Consider the following 26,985-nt stretch of genomic DNA (forward strand, 5'->3'; position numbering starts at 1 on the left):
GGTATTAATATTGAATCAACTCAGGACTGGACTTATTTCATCTTCATTTTCACCATAAAGATAAAAAAAGTTTACCCCTTTGACACTAGTGGTATTCATTACCAAATTTTAGACTAAGGTTCCCAAAGTGAACACAGACCCTACATCCTGGGAAACACACACAATGACACTAACACAACCAGACTGTGCTGACTCATCAAAAAGCTGGGGCCCTACACCTGATGCTACAGGCGTGAAAATTGAAACTAGAATAAAGAAGAATCCGTGACCGAAAAGTATTGACAGTTTTGACACGTACGTCTTTAAAGGGAAGATAACAGACTTGATGCATAGCTGAGAGAGGGGCCCCGCTGTGCGCGTGGCAGGACCATGTTAGACGTGAGATTTATCTTTGCAATGAGCATCGTAGACAGACGGAACAGAAGTCTTGCCCTTCCCTATAAAAACCTCATGCTTCTTAGACATAATCATTCCATTTAGATAAAAGCTATTGGAAAATGTAATTGATGGCAATAAATTTGATTACTAAAGGATAAATCATCAATTTCGCTTCCTGCTTGAAAATGACTGACCATATGAAATAAGAAATGAAGATTTATAAGAATATCTTCACATATTTACAAAAACATTCTTGTCTATTCCCCTCTCTTAGTCTGATTAGGGTTCCAAAGATGCAAAGATTTATGAATCATTGAGACAGAAAAGATCACACCAAGTTTATTAGGCTCTTTGCCTCAGTGTCAGTAAGAAGAAATTCCTGCATGCTCCCATCCAGAGGAATGTCTCAAAATAATTAGCATATCCATTAATGTTTCCACAAATGTGCCAGATCCATTTGAGAATCCTGCCCTTATAGAGCTTACCTCTGACTGAGAAGATAGAAAGAAAATAGAAACGGCTCGAGACACAATATAAATGTTATGAAGAGAATTATGAAGGAAACGAGGATGAAGAGAGTGGCTGGGGAGGGGTTGCCAGTCTCACCACAAGAATGACTCCAGGAGAGGGGAGGTCAGTGCTGAGGCCTAAAGAATGAGGAGGAAAAGCAAGTCTCCAAGCAGAAGGTTCAGAAAATGGAAAAGCCTAAAGAGAGAGCCTGAGCCTTTTGAAGAATGAGAAGTGCTTCCACGGCTGGGGCACAAGGAGCAAGGCTTGGACTCTGTTTCTAGAGTACTTAGGAAGCCATGGCGGGCGGGTTTCAAACAGGCACATGGTTTATATGTATTTGCTTAAACCATTTTGATTTTAGAGATTGATTTTAGAAGGCTTCTCTCTCTGATCCTGACAAAAGATAATTTTGCCTAAGACAAGGGTGATGGCAGTAGAGAATGAAATAAGTGAACTTGAGGTCGGTTCTGGGGATAGAACTGGAAAGTTACTGGAAAAGTAAGTGTGAGAAGGGCTGAGTCAAGAACAATGGCTGGATTTCTGTTTGTTCGTTCGTTTGAACTGCAGGTAGATGGTGACACCCAAATCATTGCTTGGACCATGCAGGTACCAACTTGACCTCCAGGGTGTTGTCCAGAGCATGCTGAATATACGTTTATTCATTAGAGAAAAGCGTAGAGCAAACCAGTTGAGCATGGTTCTTGCCCAGTTACAACTACACATGAGAACAGGCACAGAAAAAACTGAGACTCCCTTTCTTATCTTGGCCTTTTTGTTAATATCAGAGGATTAAAAACTCAGCTTGTTTTATCAGCAATTGTGTTTGCTACATATCACTTTTCTTTCAAATTATAGCCATGTCTGCCACGCTAATATATTCTTTGGGGGATAATAGAAAATATAACTATGACATTTCCTACCTTGTTGATGTTTCACTGGGGAATTCGTTCCCAGTTGATCACAGCAGTGCTGATAGAGATGAACACTGGAAATGGAAAGCTCCAGCTGCCTTCTTCTTATAGTGCTTGACTCTCCTCAGCCACTTTTCCTGTGGCCTGTTCCTACTAGGAAAAACCTCTTCTTGTTTTCTTAACCACACGTCTTTCTAAAGACAAAGGGGAGCTGCTTTCTCTTGTCTCTTGCCCTCTTGTGTCCCCTCTATAAATATTTCTTAATGTACCTTCTCCTCCCAACCTAGGTCACTCATTGGACACAGGCTTTGAAGAAAGCAGCACCATCCTGATTGCAAGCCCAGGCCCTGCAATCGGTGTGCTGGGTTCAAATCCCCATTCTCTGCTGACTAGACAGAAGAGTGATCTCAGGCAAGTCACTGGGTCTCTCAGAACTTCAACTTCAATGAGTATAATAATGGAACCTACCTTAGAGATTCAGTGAGAATTAAGTGAGATCATTCATGTAGAGTGCCTAACACGTTACTGATCATATAGAAAATGCTTTTGGAATAAAGTAATGCCATTTGCAGCAACATGGATGGACCTAGAGATTATCATACTAAGTGAAGTAAGTCAGACAGAGAAAGACAAATACCATATGACATCACTTATATGTGGAATCTAAAATATGACACAAACGAACTTATCTACAAAACAGAAACAGACTCACAGACATAGAGAACAGACTTGTGGTTGCCTCAGGGTGGGGGGGAGGGAAGGACTGGGCGTTTAGGGTTAGCAGATGCAAACTATTATATAGAGGATGGATAGACAACAGGGTCCTACTGTAGAGCACAGGGCACTATATCCAATACCCTATGATAAACCATAATGGAAAAGAATATAAAAAAGAATGTATGTGTGTATATATATATATATATATATATATATATATATATATATATATATCTGAATCACTTTACTGTAGAGCAGAAATGAACACAGCTATAGTATACAGATATACTATACAGTACATCAGCTATACTTAAATTTTTAAAACGCTTTGGTTTTTTAAGGGTGTCAAGCCAAGATTCTCACATGCACAGTGAATTGCCACAACTTAACATGGGAGAGGAGGCTGGATCTCCATCCCAGCTAAAAAGGAAACTCTCTAGGATGTCAAAGGAAATCAAAATTAATTTCCTTTTAAGAATTTTTCTAAGTTGGTGACACTCTTCGCAGCGACTGGAGACAAGCCAGGGTATCACAAAATCAGGGAGGAAAGTGGCACCCCAGTGACACAGATAATCAGCAGGCTGTTTAAGGACATGATACCTCTATAAAGCAGCTTAATGTCAGGCTGGCATCTTGTGATGGCATACTTCAAACAAGTGTAATTTTATGTCATGTAAGCTTGTGGCTCTTGACAGCATCCACTCTGATAAGATCCAGCTTTTTCTCTCCAACTCAACAGCTGCTTGATTGCCCTGCTGTTCACCTGACCTCAGTATCCTTCCTTTCCCACCATGTTTAAATCCTGTGTTTTCTAGCTCCTGGTTACAAAGAAGTGTTGAAAATATCAAGCCCAATCCCAGAGGGGAGTAAGGAGATAGTGGTGATTGTGGCCACACAAAAAAGCACTCGGGAAAGTGATTGCACTTGCTCTGGGTTGAAGGCAACCCTTAAGAAGTCTGCATTTTCTCTTCCTCAAGAACTGAGGGAATTGCCTTTCCTTTTGTTCAGTGGGAAGGTGCATACCTCCTGCCTTTCACTTTTTTTTCTATCTGTAAAGAAAAAAAATTAGATTGACACATATAAAAAGGCAGCAATTAAAATAAGTACATGTCTCAACATACACCAAAATGCTTGTGACAAGTAGCCTTGATGGACTCCTGCCAACGAATCCATTGACACATGGATTAGCACCTTTCTTCTGTTTATGCAAGAGGCAATTCCAGCAGAGCAAAGTCACAGCTACTGTTCCAATAATTGTTACAAGTACTTTGTCTATAAGCAAATGAGTCTTTAAAAATATATACCAAAGTATCCGGGAAATATTTTCTGGTGAATGTCTTTCATTAGGTTTATATGTATCTATAATTAATGCTATAATCTTTCTCTAAAGACATTATGCTTCCTACCAATGATTGGTGTTGGATTTAATTATCTATATGTATACACACACACATACACAAATACATTCACACACACATGCACACACCCATCGATTAAAAACAATGAGATAAAAAGGTATTTTGGGGATTTCCTTGGTGGCGCAGTGGTTAAGAATCCTCCTGCCAATGAGGGTGAGACACGGGTTGGATCCCTGGTCTGGGAAGATCCCACATGCAGTGGAGCAACTAAGCCTGTGTGCCACAACTACTGAGCCTGTACTCTAGAGCCACGAGCCACAACTACTGAGCCCTCCTGCCACAACTACTGAAGCCTGCATGCCTAGAATCCATGCTCTGCAAGGAGAGAAGCCACTGCAATGAGAAGCCCATGCACCACAATGAAGAGTAGCCCCTACTCCCCACAACTAGAGAAAGCCCATGTGCAGCAACGAAGACCCAACGGATCCATAAACAAACAAACAAACAAATAAATAAATAAAATTTATTTAAAAAATTAAAAGGTATTTTAACTTGGGGAATTATACCAGTTCTGGCAGAGTCTGTTAGTTGTTTAACCAATATATTCTCTCTTTTTTTGTTAATACACCCCCGATTTTATTAGGAGCAGTAATGTACCCAGCTGAAATGCCTCAGCCTCCCTTAAAGCTGAGTGCAGCCATGGGACTAAATTGTGAACAATCAGATGTAAACTGAAGTATTAGAGGACTGTATTAACCTCTGGAAAAACTCCTTAAGAGTGGAATGACCCCCAACCCTCCTTTCTTAAACCTGGAATGTGGATGAGATGATTCAAATTCCAAAAATCATCATGGATCACAAGGCAACCTTGAAAATGGAAGATACATGCTAGGATAGTGAAGCAAAAACATGAAATAAGCCTAAATCCCTGGTAACTATAAAACTATCACACCAGCCACGGATTGCCCACCATCAGACTTTTGTTAATGAGGGAGAAATAATCTATTTGGCTTATGCCTCTGTTATTTTGCTATGTGGTATCTACTATATGTAGTTATACCTAATCCTTACTAATACAATCAGTGTCAAAATTTCCCCAAACTTTATAACCTGATATATTTTATCAAATATTTCTGATTTTGTTCATAAGCTCTTAGACTCCTTTTCAAAGAGAGAAAAAGTAGAGGATTTCTTGTGTTATCTCATTTCATACTATAAGTTTTAATAAATTATAAGTTTATAAAATATGTTTTTCAACCCAATGGAAGCATGGTATGAACATTATTTCAATATTATAAAAGAAATATCCCAAGGTAAGCAGCAAAATGGAAACCTCTGTTTTTCCAAATTAGACAAATAATTTAGAAAGCAAATTTTAGATCTTACTTATGAAACATTACCCTTCTCTTAAAACTACTCCCATGAGACAATTTCTAACAATCACACTAAATAAAAAATCAAATTCGTTTGTAGATTTTCACATTTCAAATTCTAGTGAGGCATGCATCTCTTATTGTCTGCTTTTAAGCAGAGAACAAAGACTATTCATCGAACTCTTCCTAATTTTTTGCCCCCGGAATTCTGTCAGTAAAGCGCTAAACTCTAACAGCCAATTGTCCCTTCTGCTCATTCCAGGGCTTTGTCATTGTCTAGCAACCTCCCAGAACTCTCCCTCCCAACACTAGCATTTTCTGCTTGTTAAAAATGTCTTTAAAATGGATCGACCATGAACAGAGGCAAAATTGTCTCTCCTGAATGTATTTATGGCAAACTGACTTCGTCAACCGTGTGTGGAAATGTAACCTCTGCAGTTTGTCCTGAGCTCACCAGAGAATTTAACTTTGCACGTCTGTCAGTCCAGGCCTTCCCACAAAGAGCTGATTTTTTTTGTATAAAATGAATACTGTCAGATCCCACCACACCCATCAGGTTATGCTCAGTCGGGTTAAGAGCTGTGCAGCTGTGATGCCCCTGCCAGCGACAAGCAACAGAGAGCATGAACACGTTTGTTGTACATTTTAAAACTCTTCACAGAAAGGGACGATTGATTAGAGTCTGAGTACATTTGCGCTGCATCAGAAACTGCGAAGTCAACATTTTGTAAAGAGGCAATGAAATTTATTGATTATTAAGAATGAAATAAATAGGGAGGGAGGTGCCACTGTGTTATGTAAATTGCCCACCACTCTATACACTGGAAGCAGCTATCCAGTTCAGGGTTTGTGTTTGTTTGTATCCACAGATGTGCTCATATTTTGTCTTTTCTAATATTTTGTCAGCCCATGACTTTGAACTTGTAAATGGTTTCCTGTGTTCCTTAGGATGAGATAAGAACTGCTTAAAATCATGTACAAACCTGACTGGACAGACCCCCACTTATCCACAGTGCCCCCCTCCAATTCACACTATTTTGTGGTTCTATTGTTTTTTAATTTTTTTATTGAAGTATAGTTGATTTACAATGTTGTGTCAATCTCTGCCTGTACAGCAAAGTGACTCAGTTATACACTTATATGCATTCTTTTTTTAGATTCTTTTCCATTATGGTTTATCGCAGGATATTGAGTATAGTTCTGTGTGCTATACATTAGGACCTTGTTGTTTATCCATTCTAAATGTAATAGTTTGCATCTACCAACCCCAAACTCCCATTCCATCCTTCTCCCTCTCCCCCACCCCTTTGGCAACCATAAGTCTGTTCTCTATGTCTATGAGTCTGTTTCTGTTTTGTAGATAAGTTCATTTGTGCCATATTTTAGATTCCACGTAGAAGTGATTTCATATGATATTTGTCTTTCTCTTTCTGACTAACTTCACTTAGTATGATAATCTCTAGTTGCATCCATGTTGCTGCAAATGGCATTATTCCATTTTTTTTTATGGCTGAGTAGTATTACATTGTACATATGTACCACATCTTCTTTATCCATTCATCTATTGATGGACATTTAGGTTGTTCCCATGTTTTGGCTGTTGTGAACATTGCCATGAACATAGGGGTGCATGCATCTTTTTGAATTATAGATTTGTCTGGGTATATTCCTAGGAGTGGGATTGTTGGATCTTATGGTAATTCTATTTTTAGTTTTCTAAGGAACCTCCATACTGTTCTCCACAGTGGCTGTATCAATTTACATTCCCACCAACAGTGCAAGAGGGTTCTCTTTTCTCCACACCCTCTCCATCATTTGTTATTTGTAAACTTTTTAATTATGGCCATTCTGACAGGTGTGAAGTGGTACATCTTTGTAGTTTTCATTTGCATTTCTCTAATAATTAGTGATGTTGAGCATCTTTTCATGTGCCTACTGGTCATCTGTATGTCTTCTTTGGAGAAATTTCTACTAACGTCTTCTGCCCATTTTTCAATTGGGTTGTTTCTTTTTTTGTTGTTGAGTTGTATAAGCTGTTTGTATATTTTGAAGATTAAGCCCTTGTTGGTCACATCATTTGCAAATATTTTCTCCCATTCCATAGGTTGTCATTTTACTTTTTTTTTTAATGATTGTCTTTGCTGTGCAAAAGCTTGTAGGTCCTTTTTGTTTTTATTTTTATTGCCTTGGGAGACTGACCTAAGAAAACATTAGTATGATTTATGTCAGAGAATGTTTTGCCTATGTTCTTTTCTAAGAGTTTTATGGTGTCATGTCTTATGATTAAGTCTTTCAGCCATTTTGAGTTTATTTTTGTGCATGACGTGAGGGTGTGTTCTAACTTCATTGATTTACATGCAACTGTCCAACTTTCCCAGCAGCACTTGCTGAGGAGACTGTCTTTTTCCTATTTTATATTCTTGCCTCCTTTGTCGAAGATTAATTGACCTTATGTGTGTGGGTTTATTTCTGAGCCCTCTATTCTGTTCCATTGATCCTTATGCTTGTTTTTGTACCAGTGCCACACTGTTTTGATTACTATAGCTTTGTAGTATTGTCTGAAGTCTGGGAGAGTTATGCCTCTTGCTTTGTTTTTTTTTTCCCTCAGGATTGCTCTAGCAATTCTGGGTCTTTTATGGTTCCCTATAAATTTTTGGATTATTTGTTCTAATTCTGTGAAAAATGTCATGGGTAATTTGATAGGGATTGCACTGAATCTGTAGATTGCCTTGGGTAGAATAGTCATTTTGACAATATTGATTCTGCCAATTCAAGAGCATGGGATATCTTTCCATCTCTTTGAATCCTTTTTATTTCCTTTATTAATGTTTTATAGTTCTCAGCATATAAGTCTTTCACTGCCTTGGTCAGGTTTATTCCTAAGTATTTATTTTTTGGTGAAATTTTTAAAGTTATTGTTTTTTTACATTCCTTTTCTGATATTTCATTGTTAGTGTAAAGGAATGCAACTGATTTCTGAATGTTAATCTTGTGTCCTGCCACTTTGCTGAATTCATTTGTTAGGTCTAGTAGTTTTTGTGTGGAGTCCATAGGGATTTTGATATATAGTATCATGTCAGCTGCATATAGTGACTATTTTACCTCTTCCCTTCCAATTTGGATAACTTTTATTTCTCTTTCTTGTCTGATTGCTGTGGCTAGGACTTGCAATACTATGTTGAAGAGAAGTGGTGAGAGTGGACATCTTTGTCTTGTTCCAGATTTTAGTGGGAAGGCTTTTAGCTTTTCACTACTGAGTATCATGTTGGCTGTCGGTTATTATTAATGGCTTTTATTATGTTGAGATATGTTCCTTCTATTCCCACTTTGGTAAGAGTTTTTATCATGAATGGATGTTGAATTTTGTCAAATGCTTTTTCTGAATCTATCAAGATGATCATGTGGTTTTTGACTTTTCTTTTGTTAATGTGGTATATTACATTGATTGATTTGCATTTGTTGAACCATCCCTGTGAACCTGGGATAAAACCTACTTGGTCGTGGTGTATGATCTTTTTTATGTATTGTTGGATTCAGTTTGCTAATATTTTGTTGAGAATTTTTGCATCTATATTCATCAAAGATATTGACCTGTAATTTTCTTTTGTGATGGTGTCTTTTTCTGGTTCTTGGTATCAGGGTGATGGTGGCTTCATAGAATGTCTTTGGGAGTGTGCCCTCCTCTTCAATCTTTTGGATGTTTGAGAAAAATTGGTATAAGTTCTTCTTTGTATGTTTGGTAGAATTCACCTGTGAAGCCACCTTGTCCAGTACTTTTTTTTGCAGGAAGTTTTTTACTACAGATTCTATTCAATATTTCACTTCTAGTGATCAGTCTGTTCAAATTATCTATTTCTTCTTGATTCAATTTTGGTGGGATGTATGTTTCTGGAAAGTTGTCCATTTCTTCTAGGTTGTCAAATTTGTTGGCATATAGTCTTTCTGTTTCTCTTTTAAATGCCAGCCACACACCGCACCATCCCTCCCTCAGACTGTGCACTGTGTGAAGGTAGACATTGCCTTGCCTGGGCCATCACCACGGTGGTGAAGGGGCTAAAGGTACCTGCACGTGGCAGGCTCTCAAATTCTTGCTGAATTGCAAATGATTTGAAAGTTCTTCAGAATATTCATCTAAGCTGTTACCCTGAGCCTACTACCAAACCTATTACTTAGAGGGAAGTCAACAAGTATTTGTCAAATTGAAAAGGTAAACCAGTAAAATAATCAATGAATGAAGAGTCTCATTTGGAACTTTCCCAAAGTGTGTTCCACAGCACACTAGGGCAACAGGAGTGGGTTGAAATGAACTCACATCTATTGAGTGCTTGCTGTACGCCAGGCCCTCAGCTAAGCACTTACTTTACATCTTCCTACACGATCCACATAATAACCCAGGGAGACATGTCATTATTCATCATGCAGATAAGGAAACTGAGGCTCAAAGAATTTAAGTAACTAGTCAAAAGTGATATAGTTTGTTAGTGGTGGGTAAATCTGGAACCAGAGCTCTCTGACTTCAGCCTTTCTTTAGAACATTGTGTAGTTTTATAATGCCCCCTTTTGGAAACTCACAGTGTGTAGTCACACAACAAAGACTGAGAAATTGTACAATAACACAGCACTCTTCTTTCTCACAGAACAAGCCTTTCACAGAATACACTGGAGTAGTCCCCAAAGTGGTATATGCACACTCCACTGTGGTATTGGAAGAAAATATTACTTCTCTTTTTTAATATCAGTCTTTTAGTTTGTGTTTTTTATGCTTTATGATGTCCACGTTATATTAATATATGTATATAATTTAAATAAATAATATATATGAGCCATGATCACAGAAGTTTAGAGACCACCGATTTAGCACTTCCCTTTCAAATATGGCCTGAAATTTTTATTCATTCCACTGACTTCATGAAACTAACTTGGAGAAGCCGATTTCAAATTACCCTTGAAATGCTTGGGATATATAATATATAAAATGTATTATACGATTCCATTTTGTTGATATTGTTAGAGGAAATAATGGAGTGGTATATTCGAAAGCTGCTTATTCTTGTTCTTAAAGTCCTTTAAAACAACCCACTTCCCCCAATACAATTAAGTTACTTAAATTTGCATCCTCTAAGCTCATGCTTCCTGAGCTGTGGAAAAGATGGTAGGAAGACCCTGGGTGCAGGGCAGAGTGACTGCATCCTCAGCTGATACCAACAACAACCTCACTGTGGAAAGTCATGGGCATTCTATGGAAATGTGTCCCTCTGGGCAGGCTTTCCCCAACATAAATATCCAGGTAGGACCCCTTAGGCCTAAACCGAACAGAATAAGTTTAAGTGGAAGCCATTCTTCCTTCTCTGCATCACAATTCAATAAAAATCCGAAGTGCTTAAAATTCTATTATGCGTTTATCACTCAGCATTCTGTTTTGTTACACTTTTCCTCAATGAGTCAATGACTTGATCCTTGCTTTCTTCTTGGTCTTTTTACCAAATGATGACCCTTCAATACTTTAAGTTTCCAAAGAAATACTCAACTTTGATAAAGTCATAGTCCATATACTTGATAAGATCAACTAAACCTGAAAAGACTGATACCTTCAGATGGATGATTTTTCAACTCAGATAAATAAACAGTTTCTTAGAGAAAAACATTAATCCAGCAAGGTAGTATTTTTGAAAGCATAGCAATTACTGTAGAATTGATTAATCAAAATAATTAAACCAGTAATTCCAGTAAACTCATGACCTACATCTGGGATTAAATGACTTGGCCAATAGGGTCTGGGATTCCTATCATTACACATTTGTAAGACAATTATTAAATTGGAGAATAATGAGAAAAAATAGAGAGGGAGAAAGAGAGAATATTTCTGAAAATTAATTACAGCTTGTAACCAAATCCCGACATCACATGTACCTATGTTGCATTAAGATTATTCAATGTATCTGACATCTTCATGCTCTCCACAATTATGAGAGTTCTATATACCTTCCCTTGCCTTATCCTACCCCTACTCTTGAGAAATTAAGGATAAATCCAAAGGTAAGGATAAGCAGAGTTATATGATCCCAATTTGGCTGTGATGATGTTGTCATAAACTGAATCTAAATGTGAACTGCAAATGGGAATTATAAACACTCGATATCAGAAGCATGGTTCACGTCTCAAAATGTATGAATTACTTAATATGAACAATGGTCCCTGAAAGGCTATTTGTGTCCTTATTTTTCTAAGGAGAGCATGATATAAGGATTACTAAGAACTGGCCTTCCTATTCATTTCTGAAATTAAAAATCTGAAGAGCAAACAAGAATAATTTACAAAAGCTCATCTATTTATGTATTTTAACTTCTTTTTTCCTATGGGCTAAACAATAAACAAATAAAGGTATATTTTTGATTCCTTTTTTCTACCGATGGCACCTTGGTCCTGAGTAAGGGATTTGCTGGGAGTGAATTAACTCTTTCCTGCCTCTGACTTTGGTCATTAGAGAATAACTGGTGTGTCCATGGCTTGTAAAGTTCTTTGAAAGTCAGCATTTACTGCCCATTTCAATTTGCATCCATAACTTAACACCTGGCATGGAACATCCAATCTTTTCCAGAAGTCTGTATATTGTATGACTTAGTCCCTCAAATGACATTTTGTAATTTGTTTTGCCATTCTAAAAGGGCCAAGGGTAGTTTTGAATCTCATCTTTTTTGTTCTTGTGTATTAAATCAACTTGAAATTGTTAAAGTGAGACTCTTTCTGCCCCAAGTCTTGAAGCTCTAGAGAAAACAAAGCTGTCGTCAGGGTGAGTGGCTGATAATTCTGCTCATTGGAGTGTATACCTGTCAGTCTCCAGGTAGATGGCTTAACATACACCTTGTTGACAGCAAACACCAAAGGGGGACAAAGCAGGAACATCACTGTGGCTGCCTTGTCCAGTGAGTCCCCAAGTCCTTGTCAGCCCTGCTATCTTAACCATGATAGTGCTGATTTTTCCTGGGATTGCTATATCCACTGCATTTGAAGTTGACTGCCTGTGTAAGCTTTAAAAATAGCATGTTGAAGAAATGTATATTTCAGAGGTCTTTTTGTCTGTGGGTTGTAAAAATGCCTTCACAGTGCTGCTGCCTTCTTGCCTCCATCATGCCTCTCTCCTCCTTGACTTGTGATAATAAATGAATACTTCTGAGAATCTTCAGGATCCTGGACTGAGCTACTGGATTTTAGTCTCAATCAGTATAGCAAAAGGAGGATGGAAATCTTCAACGGCCATTTCTCCCACGGGTTATGATAATTAAGGAATTACACAGTTTTTCTTCCTGCAAATCAAAGGACTTAAGATGCCTCTCTAACAACATCGAAAAGCTTTTTTAGTTATTCAACTCTTGCCCTGTTGGAATAGGAGAATATCAGAACACAAAGGGCTGCAAATGTGTGGGTGTCTTAAGCAAAGTCTAATTATAACTTGATAAAAAAAAATCCCCTTGATAAAAGTCTATTTCCAGAGAAGCAGCTCTTGTAAGAACAAACTTACAAATGATTATATCCCAAATGTGCTACTTGGTAAAATTGAAAAGAAGTGTTGCTCAAAGCCTTCTTAGGCATAGAAAGCAAAAGAAAAACATCTCATTTTTTCACCCTCCTTTCTTTCGAGTAGAGTAGGGCACTGCATTTTAGTCAACGCTTTATTCTTTTAACATCTGCATGCTATTAATTAATGAACTTCACCATTTAAGCAAGCTCAGATATTATTTTATTAACTAAAAAATCCTCACATCACTTTATAGCTGACATATTGAAGTTGACAGTGTTGGAGAAGAGAGCTGAGTTTGGGTCCAGGATGGGGAATGGCCAGCTGTGTGACTTTCAGCAAGTCCCTCACTGCACTTTACTTTAGACAGTCATCCTCTTCTTCAATTTTTGAATTCCAATCAGAACCCTTAGATTGACAATAAGAAAAATGAATTATGAGTTACTCCTACTGATTCAAATGTAGTTTTATTTGGTGTCACCTTCATTACAAGTCACGACAGTTCACAGAATGGCTAAAAAGAGTTAGCAGGGATTGAGTGCTTGCAATTGAGAGCTTTGTTCAGGATATCTCATTTAATCCTCAAAAGAGCACAAAAGGCAGCTATTATTACTATCCCCATTTTATACATTGAAAATTAAATAAGGTAAATAACTAACGTGAGGAATGGCCAATTAGTGGCAGAGCTGTAATCACAACACTTAACTGTCTATACAGCCTGCATTCTCTCCTTTTATGTTACTTATGTTACTCTGAATCCCATGAATATGCCTCAAATACACAGATTCAGTTACACAGTATTTAAAGCAAAATCTACTCATGGAAGTGATTCCTTATTATTTTAACAGAAACTGAAATAATAATTGTTTTCTTAAGAATAATAGCTCAAGTATAAAATTGTGAACGATTGGTCAAGCCTCACCATGTGATTAAAATGTTATCTAAACAAACCTAGGCACTTGGGGAGATGTGTTCATTATCAATGATGGTTTGTCTCATTGGCACAGGTATTTATTAGATTTGACATCAATATACTTTACTGTTCTTAGAATTAGAAATTATCTGGCAAATTATGAGGTAATAAATATGGTTTAATTATGTTATTTTAATTGTAAGAAAACATTGTAAGACAACATTGTTGTTGTCTGAGCAGAGCGGGAAAAAATTGGCCAAATTCAAGTCGTATTTAGAAGTAGATTCTATAAGACTTACTGATAGCCTGCATTGGAAGTGAGGAGAAGAATGGATTAAAAACTGGCTCTGAGATTTTTCAATTGAGCCACTTAGATAATAGAATGCCTTACTGAAACGTGAGAAGAAAAAACTTGGGATGTAAATAGTTTAGTTTTGCTTCAGACATCTGTAGAATGTATAAGTGGAAATGTCAAGGAGTCAGTTGGATGTTTCATTTTGCCTTAAAATAAGAGGCTTGGCCAACAGAAATAGAGTTGGGGGTTGTCAGCACATAGTCTTAAACTCCTGAAAATATATAAAATCACTAATGAAGAAAATGCAGAGAGAGCTACATGCTGAGAGCTACACCATTTAGAACTTAGGTAGAGAAGAAAGAGGAGAAAAGAAATGGAGATTGAGAAGATTTGGTCAGAGAGGGAACAGAAAACCTGGAGAGCAAGGTGTCACAGAGGCCACCACGGTCTGCTTTCCAGGGAAAAAGGCTTCACCAGAGCCTTATCTCATCTGGGAAGTGGTGTGTTTCCCACCTCAGCCTCGCCAGCTTTCCTGTCTCACCTAAGGAGGAAAATGAATCTCAGAAACATTTGTCAAAGCCATAGCCCAGTAGCACAGCCTCCTCCTGAAAGACTGGGAGGTCATCATGAGATCAGAGAACACTTCCATCCACGCTCATAACCATGCACCTTGGCTCCAGGACAGCAACAGTGGTCACCACTGAAAGGACTGCAAGATGCACTCTCCTTGGAGAGAACCAAAGTCAACAGAGAAAACAAAATCACAGGCACTAGAGGAATTTGAAGCCTCTGGCATCTACAGCTTCAGGGAACATTAAGTACAGCCCACCTCCTAACCAGATTAATATCAAACTTCACACTAAAATCCTTTACCTTAGTTCCTATTATGTGACACATCATGTCCAGCTTTCAACAAAAAATGATAAGATGCTAAAAGACAAACAAAAAAGAAGAAGAAGAAGAAGAAAGCAAAAAAAGAAAGAAAAGAAACACATTCTGAAACAAGCATCAGAACCAGACGCAGATATTACACAGACACTTGAATGACCATACACAGAATTTTTTTAAAATATGACTAAGACATAAACAGCACTTTGAATCATAAAGGTACTAAGAGGGTATGATGAACCACTTCATGTCAATACAGCTGAAAATTACATAAAATGCATAAAATCTTAGTAAAACACAATTAATTAAAACCAGAAAAATAACAAACATGAATAGTCCTGTAATTAAACTCCTAATTAAAAATCTTCCCACTGAGAAAACTCATGTGCCTTCACTGATGAATTCTTCTGATTATTTAAAGAAGAAATAGCACCAGTCTTACACAGACTCTTCACATGAATAAAAAAGAGGGAAAACTTTCCCATGAGGCAAGTACAATTTAGATATTAAACTTGACAAGAAAAATAAGTGACAGGCCAGAGGAGAATATTGAAGCAAAATCCTAAACAAAATAATAACAAGCATAATCTAGCAATTCTTACCTTGGAAGATGATTACACAGAAACAATGAGTTCACTAGATGAGCTGTACAGTTTCGATTTGTAAGCTTGTCTGAGTTATAGTTCAATAGAAAGTTAAGTACAAGAAAAATTAGTTTTCTAAATTTTTAACCTTTGCCTAGTCAGAGGGTGGAGTGCCATTTGTAATCACTTACAATTTTTGTATATTTCCTCCCTTTCTTGCATCTTGTTCAGAGCTCAGTCTGGACAAGTATATGCCACCTCAGGGTCAGAAAGATAACCGGCCTCATTTCAGATGAACGACTGAAGTTTTGCCCATGTAGCAAGAAAAATCAGCAAAAAAATTTTCCACTCAGAAGAGAGAATCTTCAACAATTTGAAAACTGTTTTTAATTTCACCAGGACGCTAGACGATAACGTGTGTGTAGACAAGTAGAAAAACAAAGACATGACTGGTTACAACGAAAATTATGGTAGTTCCAGAGCATGTTCAGATGTGCTGCTCTTTTTTATAAAATATGTCTATACTTTATTTCAAATTATTGTCAGTACAATACAACTGTCAGTATTATCAACAAATATTGATTGAATGCCACATGTGACTTGATGGAATGTCATAGAATCAGATACCATGGGGAATACAAAACAAATGCAGCCTTTACCCTCAAATTTACTGTTTTGCAAGGTAGGGATGGAGTGAAAAGAGGAAAAAATTCTTCTCATTAAAAAAAAAAAAAAGGAAAGAATGATACAAGGCCGAGTTACAGCAAAGGACTACTCATCTTCATGTCCCTCAGAGTTATTAGGTGCTATGATTTTCACATACTGTGTTAGTAGACTAATAAATATTTGCTGAGTGAATTGCATTAAATTCGTGCACTATGAGGGAAATTCGTGCATATCTGAGGTGTATGTTTCATTCCCCAAGCAACAGAGAGCCCAATGGATCTGATTGCTCCGTTGCTCTTTTGAAAAATCCTTCTAGCTATCTTCACAATTGCCCCTTAGCCTCTTTTCCATGGTAATTATACGTATGGTTTTTTAGAGAGGTAAATGGATTTGATATTTTCTTCCCACTTTTTAGAACAATGACTATCACCATTGTTTAGCATTAATTTCTGATGGAACATATTTATTTCATTGTTGTTCACTTTTTTCCTTCTTGTTCCTACATTAAACAAACATCTATTACTTCTTAGAAATTTCACACTCCTAATTAGGGCCTTTGTTTTGCCAATAATTTATGTGAATCTTTATCCTTTTTTCATTTTGTTAGAGGCTTTATATTCTTTCTGTAAAAGACAAAATTTTTACATCTTATGTTCCCCCAAGAGCATAAAGAATTTATCTTTCCCTAGAAAGACATCAGCAGAAGGAAATTTTCTATCAGTGGAATTACTGGTCACTAGTATGCTCATAGTTAATTTTGAAAGATTTTATCAAACTGCCCTTTAAATATTTAATACTCCCACCAAAACATGAGAGAGGCTTCCTCAAAACTTTTTAATCACATGGGATAAAAGGATGCTCTCACCAGTTTTGATTTGCATTTCTTTATCTATAGGTGTGGTTGATCTATGTGTTTATTGAGCATTTGTATTTCACTGTAAATCTTCCATTCGAATTTTGTACTCATTCTCACTTGAATGAGATGTGTGCTGGAGTTGTCGTTGTTAACAATACAGTAAGTCCCCTACATACGGAAGAGTTCAGTTCTGAGAACATGTTGGTAAGTCCAGTTTGTTCATAAGCCCAACAAAGTTAGCCTAGGTACCCAATCAACACAATTGGCTATATAGTACTGTACTCTAATAGGTTTATAATAATTTTCACACAAATAATACATAAAAAACAAACAAAAAATAAAGAAAACATTTTTAATCTTATAGTACAATACCTTGAAAAGTACAGTAGTCCAGTACACCAGCTGGCACACAGGGGCTGGAATCGAGTGAACAGGCAAGAAAAGTTACTGACTGGAGGAGGGAGAGAAGGTGGGAGATGGTAGAGCTGAAGGATCATCAGCAATAGGAGATGGAGGGCAAGCTGCAATTTCACTCATGCCTGACATTGATGACACAGGTTCTGGTTCCTTCCTGGAACCAGATGCATGTTCATATCTTTGAAAGTTTGCAACTTGAAGATTTGTATGTAGGGGAATTACTGTAGCTTGAAACCAACAATGTAGGAATATTTACAGTGTGAAAAGCAATGAAAGCTGCAAATGAGGGTTTCCCTCGCCAAGCCCCACCCCTGCAGAGACCTGGCTGGGAAACGTTTGCAGGGTAACTGCTGGATTAATATCTATATCCCTACAAAAACCTGTATAGGAATATTCATAGTAGAATCATTCATAATAGCCAAAAAAAAAAAGGAAGCCACTCAAATATACATCAACAGGAGAATGGATAACCAAAATATGGTATATCCACAAAGTGAAATCCAGTTGTCTTTTGACTTTGTTTTTCCACATTTTTGGCATAAAGAAGATTTTTGAGTTTTAAGTAGCCGAATGTATCACTCTTTCTGCTTCTTTTTATTATGTCAAGTTTAGAAAGATTATAAATAGGTTGACCCATGCTTTTTATTTCTAAAGCTGTTATAGTTTCATTTTTTAATTTAATTTTTTATCCAGCTTGAGTTTTTTTGGGATATGGAGTAAGTTAAAGAATCCTCCTTTATCCTAATTATTAGTTTATCATACTGCTTATTGCATAATGGTTTTTCTCACTAATCTGAAAAGCCACTCTTATATTGAAAATCTCCCAGGTGTATTTGTGTCTTATTCTGGAGTTTTAATGTATGCCTGCATGTATTTCAATTAAAATCACAATGGAATGACAAAATAATTCAGTGGGAATTGACAAGTTTAGCATATTAAAACTTCCCCTTCAAGAACACCATTTGTATCTCTTCTTACTAGAGACTTATTTTATGTCCCTCAATTACTTTAAAATTTTCTTTATTTAGAATTTGCTTATTATAAGTTATACTTATATTGTAAATGGAAGGGAGAGGGATTCGGGTAAGTTACCTTCCTTTGTTTCCAACTCCAGTCTGTCACATGTGACGTGTATTCTAAGGTTGGTAGGCAACTTAATGAAAGTAGGGTCCTGAGTTCTAGGGAGACACCAGCAGGGTAGATTTAACTATTTATTGTGATTTCTTCCTTATGCATCAGGCAAGAGCCTGGAGATCAGCATCTGAGACAAGATTGGAACAAAGTAGATCCAGGAGAAAAATAAAACATAAGAATTTAGTACTGGGTGTGGAGAAAAGGGAGCCCTCTTGCACTGTTGGTGGGAATGTAAAATGATACAGCCACTATGGAGAACAGTATTAAGGTTCCTTAAAAAAATTAGAATAGAATTACCATATGACCCAGCAATCCCAGTACTGGGCATATACCGTGAGAAAACCATAATTCAAAAAGACACATGCACACCAATGTTCATTGCAGCACTATTTACAATAGCCAGGTCATGAAATCAACCTAAATGCCCATCAACAGGTGAATGGATAAAGAAGATGTGGTACATATATACAATGGAATATTACTCAGCCATAAAGAGGAATGAAATTGGGTCATTTGTAGAGAGACATGGATGGACCTAGAGACTGTCATACAGAGTGAAGTAAGTCAGAAAGAGAAAAACAAATATAATATATTAATTCATATATGTGGAATCTAGAAAAATGGTACAGATGAACTGGTTTGCAAGGCAGAAATAGAGACACAGATGTAGAGAACAAACGTATGGACACCAAGGGGGGAAAGTGGGGTGGGGGGGTGATGAACTGGGAGATTGGGATTGACTTATATACACTAATATGTATAAAATAGATAACTAATAAGAACCTGCTGTATAAAAATAAAATAAAATTCAAAAAAATTTAAAAAAGAATTTAGTACTGATATTAAGAAATTAGAAAAAAGTAGAACAATAATATAAATAAAAATAACTTAAGAAAAGGGAATTTGTTAAAGAGAAAGCTGAAAGAAATAAAATAGAACTGAAGACAAAAAGTTAAAATATAAGAAGTACTCATTTTAAGGTATAAAATACCTAAATGAACAGAAATAAATTTTAAAAAGGGAACTGATGTAGCTGAAATAAATAAAATATAAATAAAACAAAGGATAAAAAACCTTGGTTTTTTGGTAAAGCCAAAAAAATTAAATTCCTCAAGAGTCTGATTTTAATCTTTACTTTAGTAAAATGTTAAAAATACTACTCCTAATCTCATTCCTAATGAGAATGTAACATGACCATAGATAAAGAAGAAATTTTTTAAAAAAGTAAAATATGTATATCCTTTGCAAACAACCTTTAAAACTTAGAGAAAATGCATGTTCTTCTATCAAATTATAATTATCCAAACTGGCCCAATGAGTGAAAAATAAAATTTTAATTACTATATTAGCATCTGGAAAGTAATTCAGTATTTACTATTTTAAAAGTTACCTCAGTAATATGTTCTTATAGGTATTCTATCTTATCTATTAAGAACAGACTGTTTCAAGCTTACTTTATTCCAAACCATAGAAAAAGATGAATGCTTCTGAATTCATTTTATTAAGCTAGTGTGACATTAGTACAATAAAAGTAGAAACCAATCAGACTAAATTACTTTAAAGGCAAAAAAAAAAAAAAAGCTATATATTAGCAAATATAATCCAACAATGTACCAAAACATTATATATTATTACTAAGTTAAGAGTAACTTAATACCAGGAAATTTATCAATATAATTCAAAATCAAATAAATAAACTAAAGGGAACTATTTTATGATCATATCAATAGATACCAAAATGTCACTTAATAGATTCACATAAGGCATTCAATCAAATTCGACAGATGTGCTTTATTGTTTTATCATCCATAAGGACATTAGCAGGTAAAAATAGAAACTAAAAATGGAATAAAAATACGAAAATTTAATGAAGCCTAGCTTAAAACAAAAAGTATATATTATTCCTAATAGGGAAACACTAAAACCTCTTTAAGTCAGAGCTTGACAAGGATGCCTACTCTTACTATTATTATTCACCATTGTCTTGGATGATCCAAGCAAATGCAATGAGAAAAAATACTAAATAATCAATATTAACACTAGAAAAGGAGATACAAATCAATTTCTTGTTGGTATCATTTAAATGAGAAAATCTGGGGTCGTCACTATTTACAAGACAAAAAATAAAGATCAGTAGCTTTTCTTCACAATAGCATCGGCATAAAGTAACTTCACTTGGTCCTCTTTCTCCTTTGAAAGTTACTCAGTGATGTTAGTTCTTCCTTTCTCCTCAAATGCAATTTAGACATGGTCTTTCCTGGGTCACAAAACATCAGTTCCACTTAGTAACTAGGTTGTCCATTTTTATAGGGTTGGCAAATCTTCTATCTGCCTTAGACTTCAAGATTTTCCTCCCCCATTTGGGGCCAAGTCAGATAGACTCTATCTGACTCTAAAACTCTAAAGTCAGAGAAAAGAGAGCTGTAAACACTTCCTCCCCTGTTCCACTAACTGCAGTTACTGACTGCAGGACGTGGAGCTCGGGGAGGGGCAAGGAGACTGAAAACATCTCTCTTGACTGACAGGGTTCAGTTTATTTAGCTTTGCTGATCTCTTAATTGGGCAGATGTTAAAGCCAACCGTGTCTTGTGGGGCAATTTCGTGGGTTACCCATCGCTGGTAATTTCTCATCTGCAATTTTCTTTGCCCTGGAAAAGGCATCTTCTTGCTGGTTGTACCTCTAGCAACCTAGTGACATCTCCAGCTCTCCCTGTTGTGGGCTCTTCATCTCTTGAGGAGCTTCTTTCAGTCAGAACTTAAGACAAATACCTCAGTGTCTCTGTCCCACACGACCCACATCAGACCCAAGGGAAACATGTGCATCTCCTGTCTCTGCAAACCCCGGGAGCCTTACCCTTCCCAGTCAACAGTCACGTTCTCACTTGCTCCCCACTCAGTGCAGCACCTGTTAGACTTTCCAGGCTGGAGTCTGTCCACCACACCCCCACCTCAAATGTCAGGAATGCACACTGAGCTCTCCAAGCTGTGCCCCCGTACCCTTTTCTCTTGATTTGAGGTGGAAGGGTGAGGGGTAAGGCTTACACCCTTAATAACATGAAGAATTTGAGTCACCAGCTGGTTGGCAGCCCCTGCTTTGTAAATCCTGGTCACCTCACTGTCACGTGTCATTCCTATCTTCTTGGTTTTCAACTGGAACTTCTACTTTAATATCTTGTTGTGCTAGCAAAACCTACCTATATGTAGAAACTAAAAACAAAATTCGCACTCACAATTGTGACCAAAAAAATCACAAAATACTTAGATTAAATTTGATGAGAGGGGCTTCCCTCATGGCGCAGTGGTTGGGGGTCTGCCTGCCGGTGCAGGGGACACGGGTTCGAGCCCTGGTCTGGGAGGATCCCACATGCCGTGGAGCGGCTGGGCCCATGGACCACAACTGCTGAGCCTGCACGTCTGGAGCCTGTGCTCTGCAGTGGGAGGGGCCGCGATGGTGGGAGGCCCGCGCACCGCAATGAAGAGTGGCCGCCGCTTGCCGCAACTGGAGAAAGCCCTCACACACAAGCGAGGACCCAACACAGCCAAAAATAAATAATAAAAAAACAACAACAACAACAAAAATAACCCATCCTCATAATGAACAGAGATTAAAACTTGCTTTTACCTTTAAAAAAAAAAAAATTTGATGAGAAAGCTCCAGGACTTAGATCTAGGAAATTATAAAACCTTAATGATGGGCTTCCCTGGTGGCGCAGTGGTTGAGAATCTGCCTGCCAATGCAGGGGAAACGGGTTCGAGCCCTGGTCTGGGAAGATCCCACATGCCGCGGAGCAACTGGGCCCGTGAGCCACAATTGCTGAGCCTGCGCGTCTGGAGCCTGTGCTCCACAACAGGAGAGGCCGCGATGGTGAGAGGCCCGCGCACCACGATGAGGAGTGGCCCCCGCTTGCCGCAACGAGAGAAAGCCCTTGCACGGAAACGAAGACCCAACACAGCCATAAATAAATTAATTAATTAATTAAAAAAAAACCTTAATGATGATAAAATGATACATGAATGGGTAGAAAAAATCACCACGTTCCTAGATGAGAAGAAAATACAATAAATACCAATTTTCTCAAACATATAAAAAATGTTTAATTCCAATAGAATTTCAAAGTTTGTGATCTTGATATAGAACAATATATATAATAGCCACTCATTAATAACCAGTAAAAATATTAAAAAAAGAAGAAATGTAAGGGAGACTTCCCTTGGCAGAAATAAGAACACAAATTAAACACTATCATCATTATCAATATGGTACTGCCCTAGTAGGATACAAGTAGATCAGTACGACAAAGAGAAAACCCAGCAAAAAATCCCAGTATATATGAGAATGCAATAGATGACAAAATTGCTGTTTTATTCAACTGTGAGGAAATGTAATAAATGGGGCTGGCACAACATATTCTCCAACTGGGAAAAAATTAAGTTGAGCCTCTCTTACAATATGTACTAAAATAAAATCCAGAATTATTCAAGACAAATATAAAATATAAATTAGTAAATATCTTGGAAACTACCTGTGCAATCTAAGGATGAGGAAAGGGTTCTTAATCAAGACAGAAAATTCTGGACAGAAAATATTTGAATAATATTTTAAAAATAAACTTTTGAGTTGCAAAGGTATCACATCTAAAGTCAATAGAAAAACAATAGATTTGGAGAAACTATTTGCAATATGACAGACAAAGGATTAACATAACACTGAAAGAGCTCGTAAGAATTGTCAAAATAAACTCAAAAGAAAAATGAGTAAAGGGTATTAACAGATATTTCACTGAAGGTTGCACAGATAGCCAAAAAATAAAAGGTATTCAAACTCACTAGTAATCAGGGAAATGCAGTTAAAGTAATATCTAGACAAATGACTCTCATCAGATGTCAAAACCTAGAAAGATCAATGACACCTATTACTGAAAGGTATGTGAGAAAAATATTACACATATTTTTGGGTGGAAGAATCATTAGAGGATTTTAAGATGCAATCTGGCAGCACATGAAAATGTCTATGGCAGAAGAATCGGAGGCCATGAAAGGCGTCAACATTGATTTTCCCTAATAAGAGGGATTTCAGAAGTGGCACTTCTGAATTCTTATTTCCCAATGGCTGCAAACAACCCTGACCCCTGACATGGTCTCGGGGCTTTAGGGGGACTACCCTGCCACCAGTGGCAGGTCATGGTGGTGGCAAGAATTTGTCCTACTGTCCTGATTACTTGTTCTACTGGTCATGTTTCTTCCAGCATTTCTATCAATGAACTTAGTCAACACAGTATAAAGCATCGTGATATTCCGCACAATGTTACTTCTAATCCGGAGACTTACTTTACAGAGAAAGAAATCAAGCAATGGCGGATACTGGTCTTATTATGAAACCCATCATCCAAAACCTATTGGCCTTTCAGAATGGCAAAATAGTCTGTGATGACACCACCTGGGCCACTTTTCAGGATCATGATGTTGTCCTGCAAGTTGCCATGGGTGATTTGAAACGGTAACTGATGCCCAGTACTCCGTCTTCTGCAGATTAGTACCACGTGCTGCACAGATTCAGTACCATGGGGCAGCAGAAGGGTGGTCCCTCTCATGGTTATCCATGAAGACCCACTCACAACTTCTCCCCTAGCCATGACTCTGAGCTCTACTAGCTCAGAAGCTTTGGGCATCCAAAGGAGAAAAGCTCTTCCCAAAACACCCAGCAATGGTCCCATTGAGTTAAAACAACAGCCACCTCCATTTTCAGGCTCTTCATGTAAACACATCAGCAGGTACAAAGGGTGTTGGCTTCAACCAAAAGAGTTGCACAGAGTGCCCACAGCTGCTTGGGATAAAGCAGAAAATAAGACTGGTGAACTTCTGCCTTTGTGGACCTTTCATTCCAAGGTTGGGTGAGAAATTCTAGTGCCTTGTTAGAAGATAATGAGCACCCTGGGAAAGCCAAACAAACAAACAAAACAGTAGAGAAGGAAAAGGAGAAAGGAAATGCCAGGAAGGGAACCAGGGTGTTTTATGAGACTTAAAGATGTTTTTGTTGGCTGGACAACACACTTAGACGGATGAGAGGCAGAACTTCTGGTTGCTCACAGCCCCAAATAGGAGAAGGCTGTTGTGAGGGTCATGCATGCGCTGTACTGAGGACAGGGTGCCTGCCAGCTGGAGCTGTAAGGGCCACTTAGGTGTGATGGGGGTGGGGAGTGGGGTCAGCTAGGTTTGGGGGGCTCCTGTGGATTGGTTAATTGAGTGACTTGTGGGATCCAGAGCAGAGTAGCTGCCCCTACTCTCTGGGATGGGGTCCCCATCTATCAGAGTGATTTGTCACAGTCTGGAAAACAACATGGGAAGTACTGGGGGGGTACAGACTTAGCTGCTCAAGAAAGGCACTGACCAGTCTCTAACCAGGCCTCAACACTGGGTCAAAACATCATTTTTAAAAATTCTATCACACAGGGGGAGGGTGCAATTAAACATGGTGGACAGAGCAAGACAAGGCAGGCCTCCCTGAGAAGGGGAGGGCCGAGCACATACTGCAGGTGGGGCACACACAGGCGTCTGGCAGGACTCAGGCAATCCTCTAGGTCAAGGAAGCTGTGAATGTGGATAAGAAAAAAATTACATCTTTTTACGAATCCCCACAGAGATTTAACAAATCCTCCGTTATGAATTGGGATCAGCAACAGATCACTGCAGTACCATTAGCACCTGTTATTTTTGTCACCAAGGGAAAATCAGATCCCTCTTATATTATGTTACATTATATACTATATTAAAATATTTTTGTGCTCCTCAAATTTTGAAATTGCTGTAGTTTTTATTCTACCTGCTGCTAGATCTTGCTATTTAAATGCATTGTGAAAGAAGCATAATTTTATTTTATTACAAAACTGTTATATTTTTAAACTATATTTCAGAAAAGTTGGTTTCTTTTATAATTCTATACATTTTAGTTCATGAACTTGAAAACATTATTCTGAGGAAGGTTCCCAATGGCTTCCCTAGGCTGTTCACACACACACTGCCTCTAACATCTAGTGTTAAGAGTTAAGAGAGGCCTTGCGAAGCCGGGGCAGCAGGCCCACTGTGGCCAGGGCTCTCAGGAACGAAGGCCCTCACCACTGCCCCAGTGTAGAAGCTCACCAGCGGCAGGACTAGCTGACAGTAAGGAGAACACAGAAGGGAGAATTTAAATCATCTTCTCCTACGTGGAAGGAGAGAGCACGCAAAGAGGAAAGTCATAACATCCGAAGTGGCCTTCTGACCAGTTCTGGGAATAAGGATTATAGCCCCAATCACTGCAGTGTATACCAGTCATTTGCCTCTTTGCTCTGGGATCTGCGTCTCTAACTTGTGCAAAATCCACCCTCCCCTGCCAAGGGGAGGCACTGATGGGAGACTGGAGGGAGAGAGGAACTTCTGCCCCCACCCCTGCTTCCGGTGATGCACCCACCAGCGGCTGCCTGTGCTGATGTCCCCACCCCGCGTCCTGAGGAGCAGCCCACCCGCCGGGAGGGCTCTGGCCAGGAGGTCTTGGCTTTGATGACACCTTGCTCCCCTTTGTCAGCCTCAGCTGTGGCTAGTCCCTGGGTGGCCTTTCCTGTTCATATTTTGCCGCTCACATCCAACCCCTTCCTTTGGACAACCTCCTGTGGACTCTGATGAGATGCAAACCTCACCCGTATTAGCAGTACCTTTGATGTGTCACCGAGAAAAACCACAGAGACTTCCACATCATAACAGTTCTCATGTACCCGCTGGTCTCTGGGTCAAGTATTTGGGTTCAGTGACCTTGAGGCTTAGTCCCTGATAGGACAGGATGACAACATAACCACAAGGAGGAAGGGCCACTATGCAGAGATCTTGGACTTGGAACAAAATACAATAAAAAGTAAGACTTTAAGAAGACTCCATTTTGGAAAAAAGGGTGACTTTTAAAATTTATGTATAAGATGGTTGCATTATGTTAGAAGGAAATTTTGATTTGAAAATGCAAGTTCTAGAAAGAAGATGCATATTAACACTGGGCAATCAAAGGTCTCTGGGACACATCTATTCAATATTGTGTTTTGCTTTTGTTTTTGGCTACACAGCTCCTGAACTTTCTTCCTATTTTTGTGTGCACATATGACCTAGGATAGGCCAATAAGATACTCTCCCCAGGAACTAACGCTAAGGAAATGACCCAAGACAGAGCGATACTTAGAAATTATTTGTAGCTGAGGTGTCCACATGGCCCAGCTCAGTGGTAGAGACGCCAGCAGCCCTGTCCTGACAACACTGCTACACTGAGCCTGGCTGTGCTTGAGCTGCCTGGGTTCCTTGGTTTCTGCCTCTCCCCTCACCCCACCCCTGCCCTGCACACCTCCCGGTTCCGCAGTCTGTCACCTGCCCCTGAATTCCTTTCCCGCTTGAAATAACCGGGGTTGACTGCTATTGCTCAAGAAGCCTCATAAGGTTTTGTTCCAGATATTT

The 26,985-nt window shown here is 38.2% G+C and overlaps 1 protein-coding gene across 2 annotated transcripts in view; it reads left to right on the top strand.

The window, feature by feature from the left end:
- EYS (eyes shut homolog) overlaps positions 1-26,985 on the top strand; it is a 1,775,980-nt gene that overhangs the window by 1,622,981 nt on the left and 126,014 nt on the right. The window lies entirely within an intron of this gene.

The sequence above is a fragment of the Balaenoptera acutorostrata genome, chromosome 14 (genome assembly GCF_949987535.1).
Source record: "Balaenoptera acutorostrata chromosome 14, mBalAcu1.1, whole genome shotgun sequence".
NCBI classification, from domain to species: domain Eukaryota; kingdom Metazoa; phylum Chordata; class Mammalia; order Artiodactyla; family Balaenopteridae; genus Balaenoptera; species Balaenoptera acutorostrata.